This window comes from Notamacropus eugenii, chromosome 2 (assembly GCF_028372415.1).
Source record: "Notamacropus eugenii isolate mMacEug1 chromosome 2, mMacEug1.pri_v2, whole genome shotgun sequence".
NCBI lineage: Eukaryota > Metazoa > Chordata > Mammalia > Diprotodontia > Macropodidae > Notamacropus > Notamacropus eugenii.
Window position 1 is genome coordinate 389,264,618 of NC_092873.1, and position 22,257 is coordinate 389,286,874.

The window sequence follows — 22,257 nt, forward strand, 5'->3', positions numbered from 1 at the left end:
GTTTTCTCACCATAAACCATTCTAGGAGAAGACTAAAGGTAGACATGGGGAGTATTTCTAAGTGGGGATGGAAGATAATGAGCACACTCTGGGTTTCCATTTCATAAATGGAGAGAGATCAATGACTTTCCAGAGGTCATATATCAAGGGAGTGAAATTGAACCCAGCCATACTACTCCCTGCTGCTGGCCATTTTTGTTGGTGGATGTTAGCCAATTGGAAGGGTTTTTATCATGTGTACAGCTGACCCTTTAATGAGGACAGCATAGAAAAGTTCTAATTAAGTGCTTACTAAGTCACAGAACAATAGAACATTGAGACATATGGTTGGCTTCTCTTGTCCTTCTGCCTTTGCCTTTGTCACAATGATCGTTGTCTTGCCCTTCTTGGGAGCTTTGTAAACAGTTTTCTTGGAACCTCACCAAAAATAATTCTCTGCTCTCACAGTTTCCAAAGAGATTAGATCTTCCATTCCTTCAAGCTTTTTATAGAGTGTAACATTAAGGATATTCCAAAACCTGGAAATTGTAAAGGAAGCAGTTTCTCAAATCTGAATCAACGAGACCTACCTGTTGCCTTTAATCACCAAACAGACGATTATAAATTCACCCTCTATACTCATGCCAGTGGGTTTTAATTGGTGAGTAATGATGACAGAACTCCTTAGATCACATGCTCCTTGTCCAGCTACAGGTCAAAAGAAGCAGACATGTTTTAAATGCTATCCAAAGATCTTTTATTCTTCTTTCCCATTTCCGTGTGAGATGTTTACAATACTAGGACTAAAACTAATCAGTGATTACATGAATCTACCTCATTAGCCCCAAACTGGATATTATTAATACCCCAGCTCAGCTCTCGACAATAGGCACCCTTCAGGAGATACAATTAACATAATGAATATGCATGAGACCAATGGAAAGCAGAGAGTTTATTTATTTTCATCAATTCATAGCTCATTAGTGTTAACTATAAGCTCTCTTGCCACCAACTGAGAATGAATGTGTCAGGCTTGGCCATTCTTCTGACCTGGAAAGCAAAATTCAAAGATCAAAGAAACATGGAAATTTCTGGGCCAAATTAAAACTTGAATTTTGGACTAAACTTAATCCTATACTGTTCTATCTTTGCTTGGATCCTGGATACCCAGAACCTTTTTTTAAGGATCACAAGCTACAATTTACGCTTGTATTTCCATAAGAGGCATGCATGGAGAATGGGCCAAGTGTGCCTGGTGTGTCCTGTGTACCAGCAAACTTTGGAACAGGCAAAACTATTGACAATTCACCTAAAGGAAAAATTTTCCATTCCCTTCAAGGAAGAGAAAGAATCAGTGCTAATGTGTACCCCAAGTTGTGCCAACATACTTACATGTACATATATGTATACTTCTAATTCCTTCTTTCCTCCAAAATGACCATGCTTCAGATATGTGAAACTCAGTATTAGTTTTTGACACTTCCAGAAGTTCCTTCCTTTCTTTCTCTTCCCCTATATCTTTTCTACTAGGGTTTGTGTCTTCTTAGTTAAATGAGCTTAGCATATTTCCTCCCCAGATCTACCTCTCTCCGCCCTTTTGTAGAATTTCCATATTTTTGTTGACGATGCTACCTTTCTCCTAGTCTTCTGGTTTACAGTCTTGGTGTCATCCTCCGTTTCTCACTTTAATTCACCCTCCATAACTGATGAATTGTTGGATTGTGCTTCCACCTCCATGTTAGATGTTGTTCAGTTGTTTAGTCGTGCCTGACTCTTTGCGATCCCACTTGAAGTTTTCTTTGCAAAGATACTGGAGTGGTTTGCCAATTCTTATTGCCATTTCATAGAGTGGAAAACAGGGTTAAAGCACTTGCCCAGGGTCACACAGCTGGTAATTGTCTGAGGTCAGATTCGAATTCAGGTCTTCCTGACTCCTGACCTGCTCTATCCACTATACCACCTAGCTGCCTTTCACTTCCATAGCATCTCCCATATCCAACTCCTGTTCACTCATACTGCCACCAACTTAGTTAAGACTCTTATTTCCTTTCACTTTGACTACCGCAATAGACTACAAATTGGTCTCCCTGCCTCAAGTCTCTTCCCTCTCCAATCCATCTTCCATACAGTCACCAAAGTGTTATATTACTAAAGCATGGGTCTATGTCACTCATTCAATAAACTCCAGTGGTTCACTCAATAATCAGTCAATTAACATTTATTAAGCACTATTATGTGCTAGGTACAGTACTCAGTGCTGGGGACACAAACAAAAGCAAAAACCAAACCAAACAATCCCTGATTTCAAGGGGCTCACATTCCAGTAGAGAAGACACGCATAGATATGGCTATGCACAAACAAGCCATACCCAGGATAAAATAAGGGTGATCTCAGAAGGAAGGCACTTAGACTGACAGGACTGGAAAAAATCTTCTGATTCTGGGAAGATGGCAGAGTAGGCCAGAAAACTTTTGGCTCTTCAGATTTCCTCCATGCGCATGCAAAAGGCAGAACATCACCTCAGAGTAGCAGAAATAGACACGAGGTCCTCCTAAAACAATTTGCAAAGACCCGACCTCCAGGGGCAGAGAGCCCCGGTGAAATGCAAACACCTCCAGGCCAACTCTGCAGAATCAACAAACAAGCCCTGGGGGCAACTGGGTTGAGAAGCAGCCTCAGACCTAGAAACTTTCATCTCACAGACAACTTGGGGGTCTGAGAGCCGAAAAGTGAAAGACCGAAGGACCTTCTACGGTGGAGGGATGCCAAACACAGCTGTGCTGAGCAGACACACACTGGGCTGGCCTGTCTCTGAGGAGAGAAGGAGCTAGCACACACCTGGTGAGTGCAGTGGTGAGGGGCAGGGACCCTGTTGTTTGTGAGCACATATGGGACAGCAAGCCCCTGGTTTCAGTTCTGGGGCAGAGGACAGCTGTAGTTTGCAGACACAGAAGGGAACACAGGGGATAAGATCATTTGTAGGACAGTGTGGCTGTGGCCCTAGTTGTGGCTTAAAAGTGGAGAGGAGAGACAGACCTCAGAGAAAAAAAACCAATACGAATGACCTGAGGCTTGGGGAATTATTGCCCATACCTTGGGATTACAACTTGATTACACTAATCACTGCTAAAATTAATGAATGAATAAATAAATCTAAGTAAATAAAACTGAATCAATAAATGAAGAAGCAAAGGAGAAAGAACCCAATTATAGGTAGTTATTATGGGGATAGAGAAGATCTGGGTTCATATTCAGAGGAAGATAATGGAGCTAAAAAAATCTTTTTCAATAAGAAATGTCAAATAATCCCAAGCACAAAGAGTTCCTAGAAGAACTTAAAAAGGACTTTAAAAATCAAATAAGAGAGACGGAGGAAAAGTTAGAGAAAAAAAATAAGAACAATCCAAGAAAATCAATAAAATTATGAAAAAAAAGTCAACCAACTAAGAGAATCAAAAACTTAAGGAAGAAAATAATTCCTTGAAAACTAGAATGGGGAAAGGGGAAGCTAATAACATTCTAAGAAACCAAGAAATCATAGAACACAATCAAAAGAATGAAAAAATAGAAGAGAAAGTGAAACATCTCCTCAGGATAAGAACTAATCTGGAGAACAGATGGAGGAGAAATAATGTTAAGAATAGCTAGACTACCTGAAAATTACCATTAAAAAAGAATCTTGATTGCAAGAAATTATCAAGGAAAATTACCCTGAAGTTCTAGAACAAGAAGGCAAAGTAGAAATAAAAAAAAAAATCCACCAATCACCACCTGGAACAGATCCCAAAAGAAAATATTACAGGATATTATAACCAATTTTCAAAGCTTCCAGGTTAAAAAGAAAATATTGGAAGCAATAAGAAAAAATAAAACAATTGAAGTATCATGGAGCTACAAGGATTGCACAAGACCTAGCAGTTGCTACATTGAAGGACTGTAGGTCTTGGAATACAATATTCTGTAGAGGATAAAAGCTGGGCTTATGACTAAGGGTAACTTACCCAGCAAAGTTAAGTATAATCCTGGAAGAAAAATAAAAACAAAATTTAACGAATTCAAGGACTCCCAGAACAGAAAGGAAAATTTCACATATAACATCCAGGAGAAATATAAGGTAAACATTAAAGACCAATTATAAGGGACTCAGTAAGGTCAAATTGTTTACTCCATGTATGTGAAAATATTAGTGGTCCTCTCATGATTGTCATCATTATTTGGGTAGTTTGAAAGAAAGGTGTGGGCTGAGCTAAACATTATGGGGTGATTCTAAAAAATAAAACTGTTTAGGTAGAGATAAAAAGGAAGTAATCCCATAAAAATGAAGCATAAAAGGAAAAATTGATACAGAAGAATCTAGTAGAGGGGAGCAGAAGTTGTGCTGGGACCTTATTCTCATAGGGTATGGGTTAAGAGGGAACAACATATGTATATATATGGATACAAAAGTCTTCTAAATTCAGAAAGAAATAAAAAGGGAAGGTGATAGGGTGGGGCAAAGGATAAGGGAAGGACTTAAAACGAGAGGTAGATTAAGGAATAGAAAGGCAAAGTAGCAGCTAGAAGGAAGTAAGAAGAGTGAGGAGAAATAGGGTAATAGAGTGAGAAGCATAGTAAGGAAAAGTAGGAAGGAGGAAAATATACAAGTAATTGTAGCTTAGCATGTGAATGAGATGAATTTACCCTTCAAGTGGAAACAACGATTTAAAAATTTGAATTCAACAATATGTTGCTTTTAGGAAACATTATAAAAATGAGAGATATACACAAAGATAGGATAAAGGTTGGGGTAGAATTTAGTATGCAAAAATATCAGGGATAGTAATCATGATCTCAGACAAAGTTAAAGTTAAAATAGATTTAATCAAAAGTGAAAAATAGAAACCATACCATGTGTCAGCAATATTATTCAATATTGTTTTAGTCCATTTAAAATACCTAGACAGTATAAAATATCTGAGTGTATACCTGCCAAAACAGACACAGGAACTATATGAATGTACACATAAAACCCTTTATGCAAATAAATTCAGGTCTAAATAATTGAAGTAATATTTATTGTTCTTGGGTAGGGAAGGCCAATATGTGTTTTAAGTAACAATTTTGCTTAACTAATCTATGCATTCAATGTCATCTCAATTAAATTACTAAAAAATTATCTTACTGAGTTAGAAAAAATAATAACAAAGTTCATTTGGAAGAACAAAAGGTCAGGAACTTCAAAGAAACCAGGGAAAAAGATGTAAAAGAAGTAGATTCAGCAGTATGAGACCTTAAACTGTATTATAAGGTGAGAAAATTGCTGAAGTATAGAAAGGATAATTTAGATTATTTTTCATTAAAATTTTCTTGTATAAATAAAACCTGTATAGCCAAGAAGGAATGCAGAAAATGGGGGGTGGGGTGGGGCAGCAGTTAATAGACAGTCTCTCTGATAGCATATGATTGGGCTGGAATACTACTGTGGTATAGGAAATGATGAGCAGGTTAATTTAGAAAATCACAAAAAAACTTGGACTTACGAAGAAAGATGCCATCCATTTTCAGAGAAAGAGAAGATAGAGGAAATAAACATGGTATGGTCTTACATATCTATGTATGAGTATATGCATATCTATGTCTATATGACTCTCTCTCTCTCTCTCTCTCTCTCTCTCTGTGTGTGTGTGTGTGTGTGTGTGTGTGTGTGTGTGTGTGTATGTATCCATGCTAAATTGTAGCCTTCTTTGGGGGTGGGGTGGGGAAAGATGGGAAAAATAAAAGTGCACAGCAGAAAACAAAAGAAAATCAACCAGAAAACTAAGAAAAGCTAGGCAGTTTTGTAAACAATGTATAGTATTTATTATATAGGTTTTCTTGAAATGGAAATGTATTGTTTTATAGTGAATCTTCTCTTGTGATCTGCTGTGCATATGGCAATGTTTTTTTCTTTTTTCATTATGTATTTAAGTTTGTTTGTTTGTTTGTTTTTTTAAAAGGTGAGAATTTAGTTGAGTCTTGAAGGAAGCCAGGGAAGCTAGATGGTGGAGACAAGAAAAGTATGTGCCCTCCCTTAAGTATGGGGAATAACAGTGAAAACACTTGGAGCTGAGAAATGAATAGTCTTGTTTGAAGAACAACAAGGAGACCAGTGTCACTGCAATACAGAATAGGGGAAAGGTGTATAAGAAGACAAGAAAGAAAGGAAAAGATCAGGTTATAAAGAGTTTTGAAAACCAAATACGATTTTAAACAACTTTAACAAATTGGGTTTATTTTCCTAACAGTTAAACAAAACCCTATGTTACCAAAATTCTAGCGCTTAAACAAATTAGTACATATTAGTGCTGGGGCAGCTAGATGGTACAGTGAATACAGCACCAGTGCAGGAGTCAGGAAGATCTGAGTTCAAATCTCACCTCAGATACTTGATACTCACAAACTGTGTGACCTTGGGCAAGTCACTTAACCCCAGCTGTCTCATCCTGGGTCATCTCCAGTCATCCTGATGAATATCTGGTCACTGGATTCAGATGGCTCTGGAGGAGAAGTGAGGCTGGTGACCTGCACAGCCCTCCCTCACTCAAAACAAAGTCTAGTGCAAGTCATGTCATTATTTCTCTGATGGCGTGGTCTTCTTTGGCAACAAAGGATGAACACATATATTAGTGCTATGCATCACCATGACATATTCATAAAAGAAGATGTAATTTAAATGGATTTCATTGCTGTGGATATTTCTTTCTATGTGTTGTATTATATCCAACCCATGCCAACTCACCCTCTTCAATTCTTAACCATGGACTTCCATAAATCTTCCAAAGAACATCAATCCAAAATGCTGGTATGTCCTTTGAAGAATTCAGATAGGTTGGGGTATGAGAGCAAGCAGAATGCTCCAGAAAAAAAGAATCCTTGCTATTCCCAGGTAAGAGGTGGAGGAGTTTCTAGGAACAATGGGCTGGGAAGAGAAAGTGAACAATCTTTCCCGAATTTTACTGGGGGGCCTAAAATCTAAACTCATTCTACTAAATGCTACCAATATTCGTCTTGATATACTTGATAATTAATTCGAAAAAAATCTTCAAATTTGTGATCTGAAGTCACTGATTTCACCATTCAGTAATAAATACAAAATACTTCCCTCATCCCCTAGCTGTGTTTACTAATGCTCTATTTCTCCTTTTCTCTAGAATGGCCTCCCTTTTTATGCTCTCATAAGCTGAGAACTCAAGAAACTAACTGCAGCACATAACAAATTTACCTCCAAAATCAAATCCCCTTGAAAACCAGACCATAAACTTAAAAAAGGAGATAAGGTTTAGGCAACTTGATTTTGGCCTGCTGACTAATTTCCCTGAGGACCATTATTCATTAATTACTTATTCATTTGTTTGTGTATGTGTGTGTATATATATATATATATATACATATATATATATATTTTTGTTTACTCATTAGTGATTTGCTTGCTCATTTTCATCTCAAGCATACAATCATGGACTAAGGTTCTAAGGGGCTGATTATATATAAATGGATCTAAATCTGTCCATGGTAGAACCTGTGTTACCTTGGGCAAGTCACTCTACTTCTGAGAGTCAGTTTCCTCATGTGTCATAGGAAGGGTTTGGATTAAATACCCTCTGAGATCTCCTCCAGCTCTAAATCTATGATGCTATTACTCGTTCTGTTTGGCCCCAGAGAATAGAACTAGGAGCAATGGGTGGAAATTGCAAAGAAGTAGCCTTAGGCTTGAAAATTTAGGGAAAGCATCTCATAATTAGAACTACCTGAAAGTAGAATGGGCTGCTCCAGGAAGTAGGGAGAACCTCCTCAACAGAGGTCTTCCAGCAAAGGTCAAATGACCATCTATTGAGTAGATAGTAGAAAGGATTTGCATTCGGGGATGAATAGGATGAAATGGTTACTCAGGTCTTATAAAATTTGAAATTCTGTGATTCAGTGATACATACCGGTCTGTGAAATTTTTCCATTTTTTTTCTCCCTACTTCTCTAAGGAGGTCTAAGTGTTGATCCAATATTGACTCATTCATCTTCCCCACATCCAAAGGAGCAAAGATGACAAGCAGTGCTATCATGCCACTTTAGAAAATGATGAATCCAAGCTTCAGGGCTTGTGATTTGAAATCATAAAATAATTTGGTGACAATCCTTAGACCATTAAAAAAAAAAAAGAATTTCTTTGTGGTTCAGTTAACCTAGCTATGAAGTAGGTAGATGAGTATTTGTCTAAATAGGGTGTTATGAAGGTTTTATGGGGAAATCCCAAGGCTGGATCAATGTTCCAAGAATAAAGCTGTTGGATCAATATTCCTAGAAGAAAAAGAAGAAAAAAAGCATCGCACAAATAATTATTACATGGGAAAGTCTGGAAGCAATAAAAATCAAAGGGCCCAAAGAAAAGGATTATGCATCTATTAGCACTAAACAAGTTTTAAAAAATTTGTTCTCTCTGATTTTTAAATGTATGTTCATTTTTAAAAATTAATTTAAAATATATTTATTTTTCTTTAAATGTTTAAATTGAAATATGAATTAAAATATTTAAAATATATTTAGGAGGATGGAGGAGGGTCTCTAGATTAGGATTAATCGATAACATGTCATTAAAAAGGAAAAATAAGCAAATCAACCAAATAATATATAAATAAGAGGGCTTCCTATTTACTTGGGCAAAGATCTTGGGACAGTGAGATAAGCTGCGGGATTCCCTTCAAATATTTTAGATAGCTGTTGTGTCCCAGACCTCCACTACTCTTCTCCGAGCTATGCATCCTCTGTTCCTTCAACACATCCTCATATGGCATTGGTGAGCATCCTTTCAACATTCTTCTCACTCTCCCTTTGACCAATCTTTGTCAGCAACTTTCCTAAAATGTTTTGTCTAAAACTGAACATAACACTCCAGTTAATATGTGTGTATGAATATCTAGCATAAATTGGAACCATCCTCTCTGTTATTCTGGACATATGCAGCCTAAGATTTTTATCAGGTGTTTTTGTTTTTTGTTTGTTTTTGCTACATGTATCATACCACTGTCTTATACTTGGTAATTCATTGAAACCTTCAATTTCTTTTGCATGAACTCTTGTATAGATAGCCACATCTTCCTTATTCTATACTTGTACAGTTCATTTTTTATCCAAGCATACAACTTTACATTTATTCCCATTATGTCACCCTTCTAGATTCTGACCATTATTCTAGCCAGTCAAGACTTTTTTTTGTCATGATTTTATCATCTGAAGAGTTAGCTACTAATCACAGCTTTGTGTCATCTACAATTCTGATGACCTATGATTTCCTTTATATCACTGATGAAAATGGTGATGAACACAGGGCCAAATATATCCCTGGAGCACTCCACTAGAGACCTCCTATCAAACTGACATTTTAGTGATCAATCTCTGCATATAATCATTCAAACAATTCTAAATCTACCTGACTATATTCTCATCTTGCCCACATTTTCCCCATCTTGTCCACAAGCATAGAATGTGAGACTGTATTAAATGCTTTACTGAAATTCAGGTATAAAATGTTTGTCATAATACCCTGATAAATAGATTCAATAACCCTGTCATATACTAGGCTAATACGTCAAGAAATAAAACTGATTAGTTTGGCAAAGTCTGTTGACAAAAATCATACTGGCTCTTAGGAATCTTTACTTCCTTTTCTAAATATTCACAAAGTCATCCTTAGAATTATATGTTCTCGAATTTTGCCAGAAATCTGACAAGCTCAGCACCTATGAATGGTAGACCCCATTCTTTTCTCTTTTTTGAACATCAGTACGTTTCCCCATGTCTACTCTTATGGCAGCTCTCTCCTTATCTGTGATCTTTTTTATAGATGACAAACAGTGGCTCAGTAACCACAGCTGTCTTCTTCCAGTGCCTTTCACTATACTTCATCTGGGCCAAATGACTTGAGTTCATTTACATGTTCTCTTACTACCTCCTGTCTTATCTTAGGTTTCAATTCCCTGCTAATTTTTTTTATTCTAAGCTTCCTTGTCCAAAGATTGTTCTCCTTGACAAAGAAAACAAACAAAGAAACAAAAAAATCTCTGATGGGTTTTTTTTATCCTCATCTTATCCACTCTGGGCAATGGTCCAGCCCCTTCTTTGATCTTCCTCATGTCTCCAACAAATCTTTCAAAACCATTTTTGTTATCTTTAGCATTTATAGCCAGTACAGAGGATAGCAAACTTTAACACTTTGGCTAAAGTTCTTATAAGTCTGTGCTATTCTTTTGAAATTTTGTTCCTACTTCTATTTTCTGTTTATTTTTTAGAATTAGTGCTGGATGTGTTCCCTCAGTGTCATGCAATTCTTGTTTCTTCCTCATTCAAATTGCTCATGCTTTTGGACTCCATGCTTTTTAATGCAGTTTAACTTTGGGATTTACTGTGTTTCAGTACTGACTCTCTTAGTATGTAGTTCAAAAGTACGCAAAATTTAGAGTCAGATAACCTAGATTAAAGTCTAACTTTGCTACATATTTCCTGTGTGAACTAGGCCTTGGGCAAGGAACTTCCCCTCTCTATGACTTAATTTCTCCATTTGCAAAATGAGTTGGTGGTATTAAAGGATCTCAAAGGCCCCTAAGATCCTCTTCATCTCTAAAATTAAATTAAATGGCATTATAGTGAAAACACATTAAGCTGAAATCAATTGTTAATGCCCTAAAGTGAACTAACAGGATTCATTTCTTTCTTGAACAAATAAGTGCTAGCTGTGCCTTGGGGGAATAGGTGTTTAGAAAAGGGAGGAAAGAAAATGCGGGTGCTTCCTCAGGAAGAAAAACCTTGCTGAAGCAACATATTGAACAGGTAAAAACCCAGGAAAGGGTTTAGGGTTCTAGGAGAGGGCAAAGGATGCACTATGAGCCTATGAACAAAGTTTCTGCAGCTAAGAATCTTACCTTTGCTCCTAAGTCTTACAGAAAGAGGAACTGATGAGAAACTTGAAGTTCTCTCATTTCTTCCCCTCAAAAAGGATTACCTGAGGTCGCAGAGGACCCAAACCATGATTAGGTGAACCACAAATATGCTAAAGGGAACTGGTTCTATGGCTAGACAAAGGCACCAGGAGATCCATATAGGTGAAGCTCCAGCCTCCTTTTTTTTTCAGCCAACAAGACCTGCTCTAATGGCCTTGTATCTCTCTCTGAGCCTAGAATGGCCTATCTTAAGGGAACAGATGACTAGGGAGAAAAGAGTTCAACTGCCAGGGATAAAGTATTTCTTTCATTAAGCACATAGTATTTCTTAACTAATCAAGCCCACTGGGAGCTCTCCCTGGTACTGCTAAAATCTCATACCAGACCTTCCTTGTCTGCTTGAGCTAATCCTTATTTCTAACTAGCCAGGTCTCTTGTGTAAAGTCTCCCTTTAGAACTGACCAATCTGTCTGGCCAAGTTTCCTATGTCCAATTCTGCTATCTTGACCTATCTTGATTCTAACTACCTGTTTCTGGTCACCAGTTCCAGGAATTTTACTTGGGAATCTGTGACCATCACCCCAACCCAGTTCGTCATGGTCTTGTCATCGTTAGAGGAAGCTCTTTTGCAAAGGGTATGCCCTAAAAAGACTTTCCCTTTTGATTAGGACACTTTAATGTGAGGATAAGAGAAAGAATTAATGGAGTGGCAATCAATGGACAAATCAAACAAGCAGGTGAGCTTGTTTGCATACAAAGTATTGGCATACTGAGCTAATATAATAAAATATTATGAATATTACCTAAATTAATCTGTTTATTCAGTATCATCCCAAACCATCAAAAAAAGATATTCTATAGAGCTAGAAAAAAAGTAACAAAATCTGAAAGAACAAAACATCAACAATATAAAGAGAATCAATGAAAAAATGCAAAAGAAGGTGGTCTAGTCATACCAGATCTCAAACTTTATTATAAAGTAGCAATTACCAAAACAATCTGGTACTGGCTGAGAAACAGAGCAATGGATCTGTGGAATAGACTAGATACAAATTACATTATAGCAAATTACCATAGTAATCTAGTATATGATAAACCTAAAGATCCAAGCTTTTGGGACAAAAACTCATTATTTCACAAAAACTGCTAGGAAGACTGGAAAAAAAGTATGGCAGAAACTAGGTATAGACTAACATCTCACACCATATACCAAGATAAGGTTAAAATGCATACATGATATAAACCTAAAGAGTGATACTATAAGCAAATGAAGAGAGAATAGAATAGCTTATCTGTCAGATTTATGGATAAGAGAAGATTTTAGAACCAAAGAAGATACAAAGAGCATTAAAAATAAAATATATATTTTTTATTATATAAAGTTAATGAGTTTTTGCACAAACAAAACTAATATGGTCAAAATTGTAAGGAAAGCAGAAAACTAAGGGAAATTTTTGCAATAAATATCTCTGATGAAGGTATCATTTCTCAAATATATAGAGAAAAGAGTCAAATTTATAAAAATACAAATCATTTCCCAACTGATAAATGATCAAAAGATATGAACAGGCAGTTTTCAGACAAAGAAATCAAAGTAATCTATAGTCATATGAAAAAATGCTGTAAATCACTACTGAACAGAGAAATGCAAATGAAAACAATTCCAAAATATCACCTCACACAAGAAGGGTTAATATGACAAAAAAGAAAATAATGGATGTTAGAGGGGATGTGAGAAAACTGGGACAGAAAAATGGATGTAAACTGATCCCATCCATTCTAGAGAACAATTTGGAGCTATGCCAAAGGGCTATAAAACTATGTATACCCTTTGATCCAGCAACACCACTACTAGGACGGGCAGCTAGGTGGTGCAGTGGATAGAGCACCAGTGCAGGAGTCAGAAGGACCTCAGTTCAAATCTCACCTCAGACACTTGACACTCACTAGCTGTGTGACCTTGAGCAAGTCACTTAACCTCAATTGCCTTATCCTGGGTCATCTCCAGTCACCCTGATGAATATCTGGTCATTGGATTTAGATGGCTCTGGAGGAGAAGTGAGGCTTGTGACCTGCACAGCCCTCCTTCACTCAAGACAAAGTCAAGCGCAAGTCATGTCATTATTTCTCTGATGGCATGATCTTCTCCAGCAATGAAGGATGAACACATCTACCACTATTAGGTCTATATCCCATAGATATCCAAAAAAAGGAAAACAATCTATTTATACAAATATATTTATAGCAGCTCTTTTATTGGTGGAAATCCAAGGGATGCCCATCAGTTGGGGAATGGCTAAACAAGCTGTGGCATATGATTGTAATGAAATATTATTGTGTTATAAGAAATGACAAGCAGGAAGATTTCAGAAAAACCTGGAAAGAGCTACATGAACTGATGCATGGTGAAATGAACAGAACCAGGAGAACATTAACAGTAACAGTAATATTGTTCAATGAAGAACTGTGAAGGACTTAGGTATTCTCAGCAATACATTGATCTAAGACAATCCCAAAGGACTAATGATGAAGCATACTATCCACCTCCAGAGAAATAAGTGATATTTGAATACAGACTGAAGGCTGCAATTTATTTTCTTTTTTCCTTTCATTCAAGTCTTCTTGTACAAAATGACTAATATGGAAAAGCTTTACTTAATTGAATATGTATAACCTATATTTGATTGCTTACCACTTCAGGGAGGGGGGAGAGGGGAGACAGGGAAGGATAGAATTTGGAACTCAAAACTTTAAATAAAATGTAAAAAAATACTGCTAATAGGCAAAAAGGAGCGATCAGTGGATTAGCTTATACATATAAGACATCACATCAAATGTATCTAAAAGATTAATGTTTAATAGAGCTATGGAAAATAAAAAAAACAAAAAGGAAGAAGAATCTAAGACATGAATAGTTGCTATACCTCCAACTTGGGTAAGATGTGTAGACTCTAGTCTTCAAAAACAAAAAGGAAATTTTTTTTATGTCAAACTAAAATTTACCACTTTTCAACTTCAACTCACTCATCTAATTCTGCTATCCAGGGCTAAATAGATCAATTATAATTCCATTTTTTGAGACAGACATTCAAATACTCAAAAATAGCTACCATTCTCTCCCTCCTTTCATCATCTCCCCCCAAATCTCTTCTCCTCCTGATTAAATAATCTGCAGTTCCTTCAGTCAAAGACTTGATCTTAAAACCTTTCACATAGTTGACCCCTTCTGGACATTTTCCAGCTGTTCAAGCTTATCTTTGATCAACAACCTGTCTCCCATCTCCGTGCCCTTACACAGTCTTTCCCCCATTCTGAGAAGGAGGTGCACTCTCTTCTCATCTCCACCTCTTGGAATAACTCATTTCCTTCAACTTTATCTCAGACACAAACGCCTTCATGAGACCCCAGTTGCTGGTGCCCCATGTCACAAATTACCTTGTATTAGTTTGAATAGATTATGTATACCCTCAAATGTTTACAAGCTGAAAAGAGATCAGATATTATTTTCATCTATGTTTGTATCTTCATCATTTAGCATTGTTTTTGTCATATAATAAATTCTTACTAAAAGTTTGTTGATGGATTGATTGATCCTCTGAATGATTTTCTAGTTCATCTCATCTTGGGGCTTACTGGCTAGATTTCTTTTTTAAGGACCATGCCTTAAACTCAAATCACTCTAGTTCTCATTGATTAGCCAACAATAGGTCCCAGCCCCAACCTCACTTGGTCATTGTTTGGACCCTAATGATTCAGAGTGAGTGTAAATAGCAATTGTTTCTGTTTTGGTCAGAAACACTGAGGATCTTCACCTCCCAGGCTGATTTTTTTTTAACTAGGTAAAAGAGGCCATTTTTTGCCTCATTTCTTATGTAGCTTTAATCACTAAATGGACATTGTCTCTGACAAACTGAGACCTGGGAAAGACTTTAACTTAAAAAAGGCCAAGGTCTCCCATTGCATCTCAAGTTCTCTATTTTACCACTGCACCCAGATGACTCCAGAGGAGAGAGTGAAGCTGGTGATTTTGCATAGCCCTCCCTCACTTAAATCCAATTCACTTGCAAGTCATGGCATCACCTTCTAGATGTCATGGCCATTTTCAGGAATGAAGGTCAAACAGCAACAACAGCTCATCTCCCCACTGAGATTTCACTTGCCTCCATAGCCATGCTTGACCCCATAGTCTGCTACTTTAATGTCTAGAAGCCTAATGTTATGTCCTAGAAACCCTCACCACTATGATCTGCCATTCCTGAACGATAAATTATCATCCTTCGGGAGCTTGCACCAGCTCTGTTATTTCTCCAGGATTGCCAAACATTACACACACACACACACACACACACACACACACACACACCAAGAACATCACTTCACAGCCTACAAATTCATGCTATTTCTTTTGTTATACCTTTGTTTTCCCTTGACTCCATTTTATTGGCTCTACTCTTGTCCTCACAGTAATCGTTAGAAACCATTTCTTCTTTCTTTTCATCACCTCTAATCCCCTCCCCCCCAACACTTACAGAAAATGGCTTAGCCTCCTGTTAACTATTTCTTTGCTGTCTTTATTGCTGACCCCTTATCCTCCAATCTCTTGATATAGATATTTCCAAAGGTCTCTCTTTGGCTCTTTCTTCACACCAGTTCTCTTCTTTGTAGATCTAATTCAAAGCACCACTTCAGTTATCAACTCTATGCAGATGAATGCCCAAACCACATCTCCAGTCTTGACTCTGTTCTGTGCTCCAGACCTGTATCTCCAACTAACTGTAGTACATCACCTGAACGTCCTATCAGCAGTTTAAACTGAACTATCTAAAACCAAGCTCACTATCTCTGTACTTAAACCTGCTCCTCATTCTGACTTCGGGACCACCATTAAATAGTTTGCAGTGTTCATAATCTTAGGCTTATCTTTAGTTCTTCCCTCTTTCTTCCCTCATATCCCATCAATTTCTGAATCCTGTTGATTATAGATCTGTAATATCTCTCAATTACAAATGCAAATAAAAGTATGGCAAACTATTTGAAGTGTTAAAGATTTCTTTTAGTAAAAATCCCTCATTCATAAATCATAATTTTTGTTTTGTAACTTTTGATTTTTAAGTTCAGTTTTATATTACATATAAAACATACTTCCCTCTTCCCACTCGCTACCTCATGATACATTCACCATTCCAACTTTATAGGGTAGTCTCCAGGGAGACGTTGTACAATGACCATGCTTTTCAAAAGAGTATTTCAGACCATTTCCATTTTCTTGGATTGTATTCTCTTCCCTCTCAATCCAACCTATCACTGTAATGCAGACCTTCAATACCATCTCCCTGAACTAGTGTGATAAGTTCCAAATCATGCCACATATCATCACCAGGAAACTTTTTTTTTAAACAAAAATCTACTCATGTTACTCCTCTGTTCAAAAATCTTTAGGCACTCCTAATTGTCTACAATATAATGCTCAAAATCCAGTGCCTCACATTACGGCTCCTCCAAAATCTGTCACCAACTTACTGCTCTAACTTTATCTCATATTTTCCCCCCTCCTCCCATTCACTCTATGATCCAGCCAAAATGGACCATGCCCAAACCATCACTGTCTTCTAACATACACAGTCCTATTTCTCAGCGTTTTCTGTCTAGGAGGTCCGACTCCTTTGCCAAATTCCTGCTTAGTAAGCTTTTGACTAGGTAAAAAGGCCCTGTTTTGCCTCATTTCATACTTAGTCTTAATCACTGAATGGGCATTGCCTCAGACAAACTGAGACCTGGGAAAGACCTTAGCTTAAATAGGCCAAGGTCTCCTACTGCATCTGGGACTATCTCCAGCTGTCCTCATCTCTATCTGGCCACTAGACCCAAGTGACTCTGTAGAAGAGAGTGAGGCTGGTGACCTTGCACAGTCCTCCCTCACTTAAATCCAATTCATCTGCAAGTCATCACCTTCCTGATGTCATTGGTCCTCTTCAAGAACGAAGGGCAAATAAGACCAACTTAGTAAGCACTTTAATAAATATGTAGGCAGTCAGGTGGCACAGAGGATAGAGTGCTGGGCCTGGAGTCAGAAGATTCATCTTCCTGAGTTTAAATCTGGCCTCAGACATTCAGTAGCTGTGTAACTAGTCACTTCACCCTATTTACCTCAGTTTGCTGACCTGTAAAATGAGCTGTAGAAGGAAATGACAAACCATTCTAGTATCTTTGCCAAGAAAACCTCAAATGGAGTCACAAAGAGCTGTACACAACATAAATGTTTATTTTTCATTCTATTCCAGTACAGCTCCCTAGATTGGTACCTTATCTCCTTCTTAAATTGTAAGTTTCTTAAGGTATAAAATACATTTTAACTTGTTTTGTTCTGCCCTTCTTACCTATTACCTCATATGACGGTCTGCACATAATCAGCACTGAATAAATGTTCATTGTATTGTTTTGAAATCAGGAAATGGGAGTCAGGGCACCCACCTGATGCTGAGCATGGTTGCCTGGGTTGGTGTTAGGGTCAGCCATGGGTACTCTGAAGGCAAAGAAGAGACAGAGCCAATTCTGACAGCAGTTTGAGGTAAAAATATCAAGGGGAAAAGGAATGTACATGAAAATAAGAAGCAAACAGTATCACACAGCTTTGGATCCAGGAGAAGGATGTGGCTGAGAAAAGACACTGGGATAGTGGGGTCAGACTTCAGTGAAGGGTAGTTCCAATAATCACCTGCCTTCTCAGGCTGCCTGAAACAGAGCGTTCCAACATATGCCCTTGTTTTTGCATCACTGCGAAGGTAACAGCTGTTGTCATCTCTTCTGAAGCTTATTGAAAATTCTTTGTTCCCTTGGTTAGAGGAAAAAGAGAAACTCTTTCACTATTAAGAGGTCAAGGACCCCTGTATAACATTATATTCTATCTTCCTTACCTGTACCCCAAACAAAATATGAGAACAGGCTCCCTTAGTCATTGTCAAATGCAAAATAAAAGCTTTCTGACAAAGAGAGCTGACTTTTTGAATCCTCCCTCTCTCCCTAAAATAGAGGTGCTGCATGGGCAGCATCTGCTGTGGAATAACTGAAGACAGTGCAAAAAATTTCTGAAAATCTGATTATCAGTGACCCTGGGCTTTTCCTGTACTTAGTCTCTCCTAACATCTTATGCCAAACAATGTCTACAGATTACTTCTGTTACTAAAGGTCATGTTGTAATTCATATATACGGATAAAATGAATATCTTTAACCTGAGCACCTTCTGGGGTTGGAGGGGTTGGAGGGGGTCGGGAGTGTGAGGGTGGGGAGAGTGTATCATCTGCTATACTAGGTCACCTTCTAGAAGTGATGGGCAAGCCTTCATTTATTCACTCTAAGATTTCAAAATTCTCCCTTTTCTGCAAATAATTGTGGATTAGGGCCTCAGAAAATTGAAGTATAATTATATTGCTGATATGCTAATATTTGGGGGGAAGATAATGAGGACTGTTGAAGACAGAGCATGGCAATATGGTGGGTTGGGCTTTTGGCAAGGATAACCTGGAATTTGGAGTCAACTTGTGGATTCTTCAGAGGAGAAAGGAATAAAGAACTTTTAAAATGTAGGAACTGTTTAGAGGTTCTAACCCAGAGTCAAAATGCTGAGAAAAGAAGGAGTAGAGGTGGAGAGGAGGATCCCTTCTTTCCTTTCCTTCACTACCTCATATGGTCATTGTCCTGAGTTGAAACTTAGACTTGAGTTGTCAATAACTCCCAGTAAAACTCACTGATATTTTTCAGCTTGTTAAATGGATGGCAGTGGAGGACTATTCAAAATTAGCCCACCTACCTTCTTTACTCTGTGTTTAACCCTTCCAACATCCAGAATGTAACTAGTAAACATCTAAAGGTGAAGAAAAAATAGCAGAGAAAGAGCTCCTTGTCCTCAGACCTTAGATACATAGAGCTGGAAGGGAACTTAGAGTCCAGGCTTCTTAGTTTGTAGATAAAGAAATAGATCCAAAAACGTGAAATTACTGACCCAGGGTCTATCACCAGTAAATGTCTGAGACAAGATTGGAACTCAGATCTTCCTGATTCCATGTCCAGAATTCTGCTATCTGCACCATCAAGCTAGAGCTGTCAGAAATCACTTCTCTTCCCTAAACTCAACTAGTTGAATTAGCCCTTGTATTCAGGACTCAGCTCCACAAGTAAGACATCTGCTGTACACCTATCCTCTCCCAAGTTACTCAAGTACATGAAATCTTCATGCTTACTGTAATAGAGGTTGTGGCCTCGGCAGAATTCATTGAGCCTTTAGAGTAAAGGTGTTGTACCACGTGGAAGGGCAATCCAGATACAGGAATTTTGTGTTACCAGGTACCAGAAATATTTTTGGGACATATAGAAATAAATTCAGGCATGATGATGGAATGGAAAAATGTGTTTATATTTATGTATATGCATTCATGCTTGGAAAAACCTTAAAGTACTATGTCCATAGTTTACTATTATTATTGTTATTTGTATCCCCCAGGGCTCAGCAAATAACAAAGGTTTAATAAATACTTCTTATCCTGGACTGAATGTACCCACTGCCACTCCATAAAGCCCGAGGTAATAATACATAAAGTGGGAATCCTCCAACTACAGCTCATTGCCTCCTCAATAGCAGGGAGGAGGAACAAGGGAAGGAGAGATTTCTAAATGAGGCTTGGGTGTCCCCAAATTGGGGCAATTGACCCAGCATGTTTATAATTCTAACTGTAGCATAGTTCAAGGAAGAAAGGAAATCTTTCATTTCTGCCTTCCACAAACTCTTCTCCCTGACCTAGGACAGGCTTATCATTAGTCAATGAATTTCTTTTAACCCTGGTGGAGGCAGTGGCCCACTTCTACTCACTCCAATGGTAGATGCTTGGAGTTTTCAAATCTGTGGCTCTTGGTGTCAGAGACTATGAGAGCTTAGGACACCCAGAAGGAGTTTAGTTGTCTATTTTTGACTCCGAGACCACATTAATTGTTGAACAAGAGTCTAATTCATTGGCTGTAGAGGAAAGAAAAGTCTAATTTTCTCCCAAAGGCCTTCATTAACTCTCCTGGACCTACAGGAAACAAGCTGTGGTGTATAATTAGCAGATGACTTTGCTTTAGTTTTGCCTCAGTGTCATTTTTCTGTTTGGCTCTAGATTTTTAGAAGCAGAAAGAATGTAGGAAGCCTGAAGCAGTGATAGGAGCAAGGTCAGTTTTATGCACAGTAAGTAGAAGGAGGCGGCTACCTCTCTAATGGGATTTCAGATTTTCTTGGACCAAAAAAAAAAAAATGCAGAAGTATCCTCCTTCACCTGTGGGTTGTTGAATGAAATTCTACAGTCTTTTAATTTAGGCTCATAGACTGGAATTGGAAGAGATCTTGGTTCTGACTCTGAAAAAATTGCTTTGTCTCTCTATCTCAGCTTCCTCACCTATAAAATAAGGAAGATGGATTAGTAGATGACCTCTAAGATTCCTTCCAGTTCTAAACCTAGGATCCTTGGATCTGCCTACCTTTAGGTTTTGTAGAATTAAAATGTACCTTAGAGACCATCAAGTCTACCTCTCACTTCATAGTTAAGGAAAGTGAGTCCCAGAGAAGTTAAGTGACTCATCCCTGGTCACATAGGTAGAAATCAGTATTATTGTTCAGTCTATATCTAAGTCTTTGTGACCCCATTTGGGGTTTTCTTGACAAAGATACTGGAGTGGTTTGCCATTTCCTTTGCAGCTCATTTTACAGATGAGAAAACTGAGGCAAACAGGGTTAAGTGACTTGCACAGGGTCACAGAGTTAGCAAGTGTCTGAGGCCAGATTTGAACTAAGGAAGATAAAGACAATTTTTAACATTCACTTTTTAAAAATTTTGATTTCCAAATTATCTTTCTCCTTTCCTTACCTCTCAGCTCCCTAAGATAGTAAGAAATTTTATATAGCTTATATATGTACAATCGTGCGATGCACGTTGCCATATTAGTCATGTTGTAAAAGAAGAAACAGAACAAAAGGGAAAAAACATATACAAAAAAGTGAAAATAGTATGCTTCAATCCACATTCAGACTATGAACCTTTCTCTGGGTGTGGATAGCACTGTTCATCATGAGATCTTTGGAAATGTTTTGGATCATTGTATAGCTGAGAATAGCTAAGTCATTCACAGTTGATCATTGTACAATGTTGCTGTTACTGTGTATAATGTTCTTCTGGTTCTGCTCATTTCACTTTGAATCAGTTCATGCCTTTCCAGGTTGTTTTCTGAAATTATCCTACTTATTTCTCATAGCACGATAGTATGTTATAATCATATGGCACAACTCATTCAGCCATTTCTCAATTGCTGGACATCCACCTTCATTTTACAATTGAGAAAAGTGATACAAACAAAGGTTAAGTCACTTGCCCAGGGTCACATAGCTATTAAGTGTCTGAGGCTGGATTTGAACTGAGGTCTTCCTGACTGCATGCATAGCACTCTATCTACCGTGCCACCTAGCTGAATCATAGATTTAGAGTTAAAAGGGACTCAAAGGTCATCCTTCCATCCATTTTTCTCAATTTACAGATGAAGAAACTGAGACCTAGAGAGTACCAGTAACTTACCCAAGCTTACCAACATATTAAATAGGGAGCTTAGATCCAGGTTCAAGTCTTCTGATTCTGAAATCCAGTGTTTTTTCCACCACAACAAAAATAAAAATGAACATCTCTTCTCAATGTGAGAATACACTTCTCTGAATACATTAAGGCATATTATTGTAACACAGCTTCAGTGTACCATGGAGATACTATAAAGTCCTGCTCAAGGACAGATGAATGACCGGGGTAATCCATCAACATCTCTCCCAAACCTGTGATTGCTCATATCTATTATTATGATCAATAGTGGTTGCAATCATAGTAAATCCACAAGGCAGCACATAATGCTGTATACCCTAAATCTTTGTTGTCTGACTGGTTCTATTGCTGCCTTATTTATGGCAAGAACTCATAGGGTGCTGCTGCTGCTGGTTCTCCTAGTGTGGTCCCATCAACAAACAAATGGCAATAAACAAAGACCAAAGACCAATGGACTCTCTGGAGAGTGACAAGGTGTTCCATTTGACCTTTCTCCACTCAGCTGTTCATTTCTTTTCAGTTTTAAGACCAAATAAATGACATCTAACAGGTCCCTAGGGGAAAATGACAGGTTTCTTTTTTTTTCTTCTTTTGCCTCCCCTCCTCAGTCTGAACAAAAAGGAGGGAAAAGTTAATACAATGGAAAACTCCAGGCCTGAGGTGTCAGTTTGTTGACCTCCAGTTTTACACTGGCCTGGCAGGGGATCCAGTGCTAAAGTT

At 37.8% G+C, this 22,257-nt stretch overlaps 1 long non-coding RNA gene across 1 annotated transcript; it reads right to left on the reverse strand.

The window, feature by feature from the left end:
- Positions 1–918: 918 nt before the first annotated feature.
- LOC140529077 (uncharacterized) lies at positions 919–20,400 on the reverse strand. Its single transcript, XR_011975412.1, has 5 exons — positions 20,233–20,400; positions 17,642–17,758; positions 17,398–17,449; positions 7,930–8,290; positions 919–1,029 (listed from the first exon to the last, which is right to left on the reverse strand). It is a non-coding gene; the product is annotated as an uncharacterized lncRNA (long non-coding RNA).
- Positions 20,401–22,257: the final 1,857 nt, after the last annotated feature.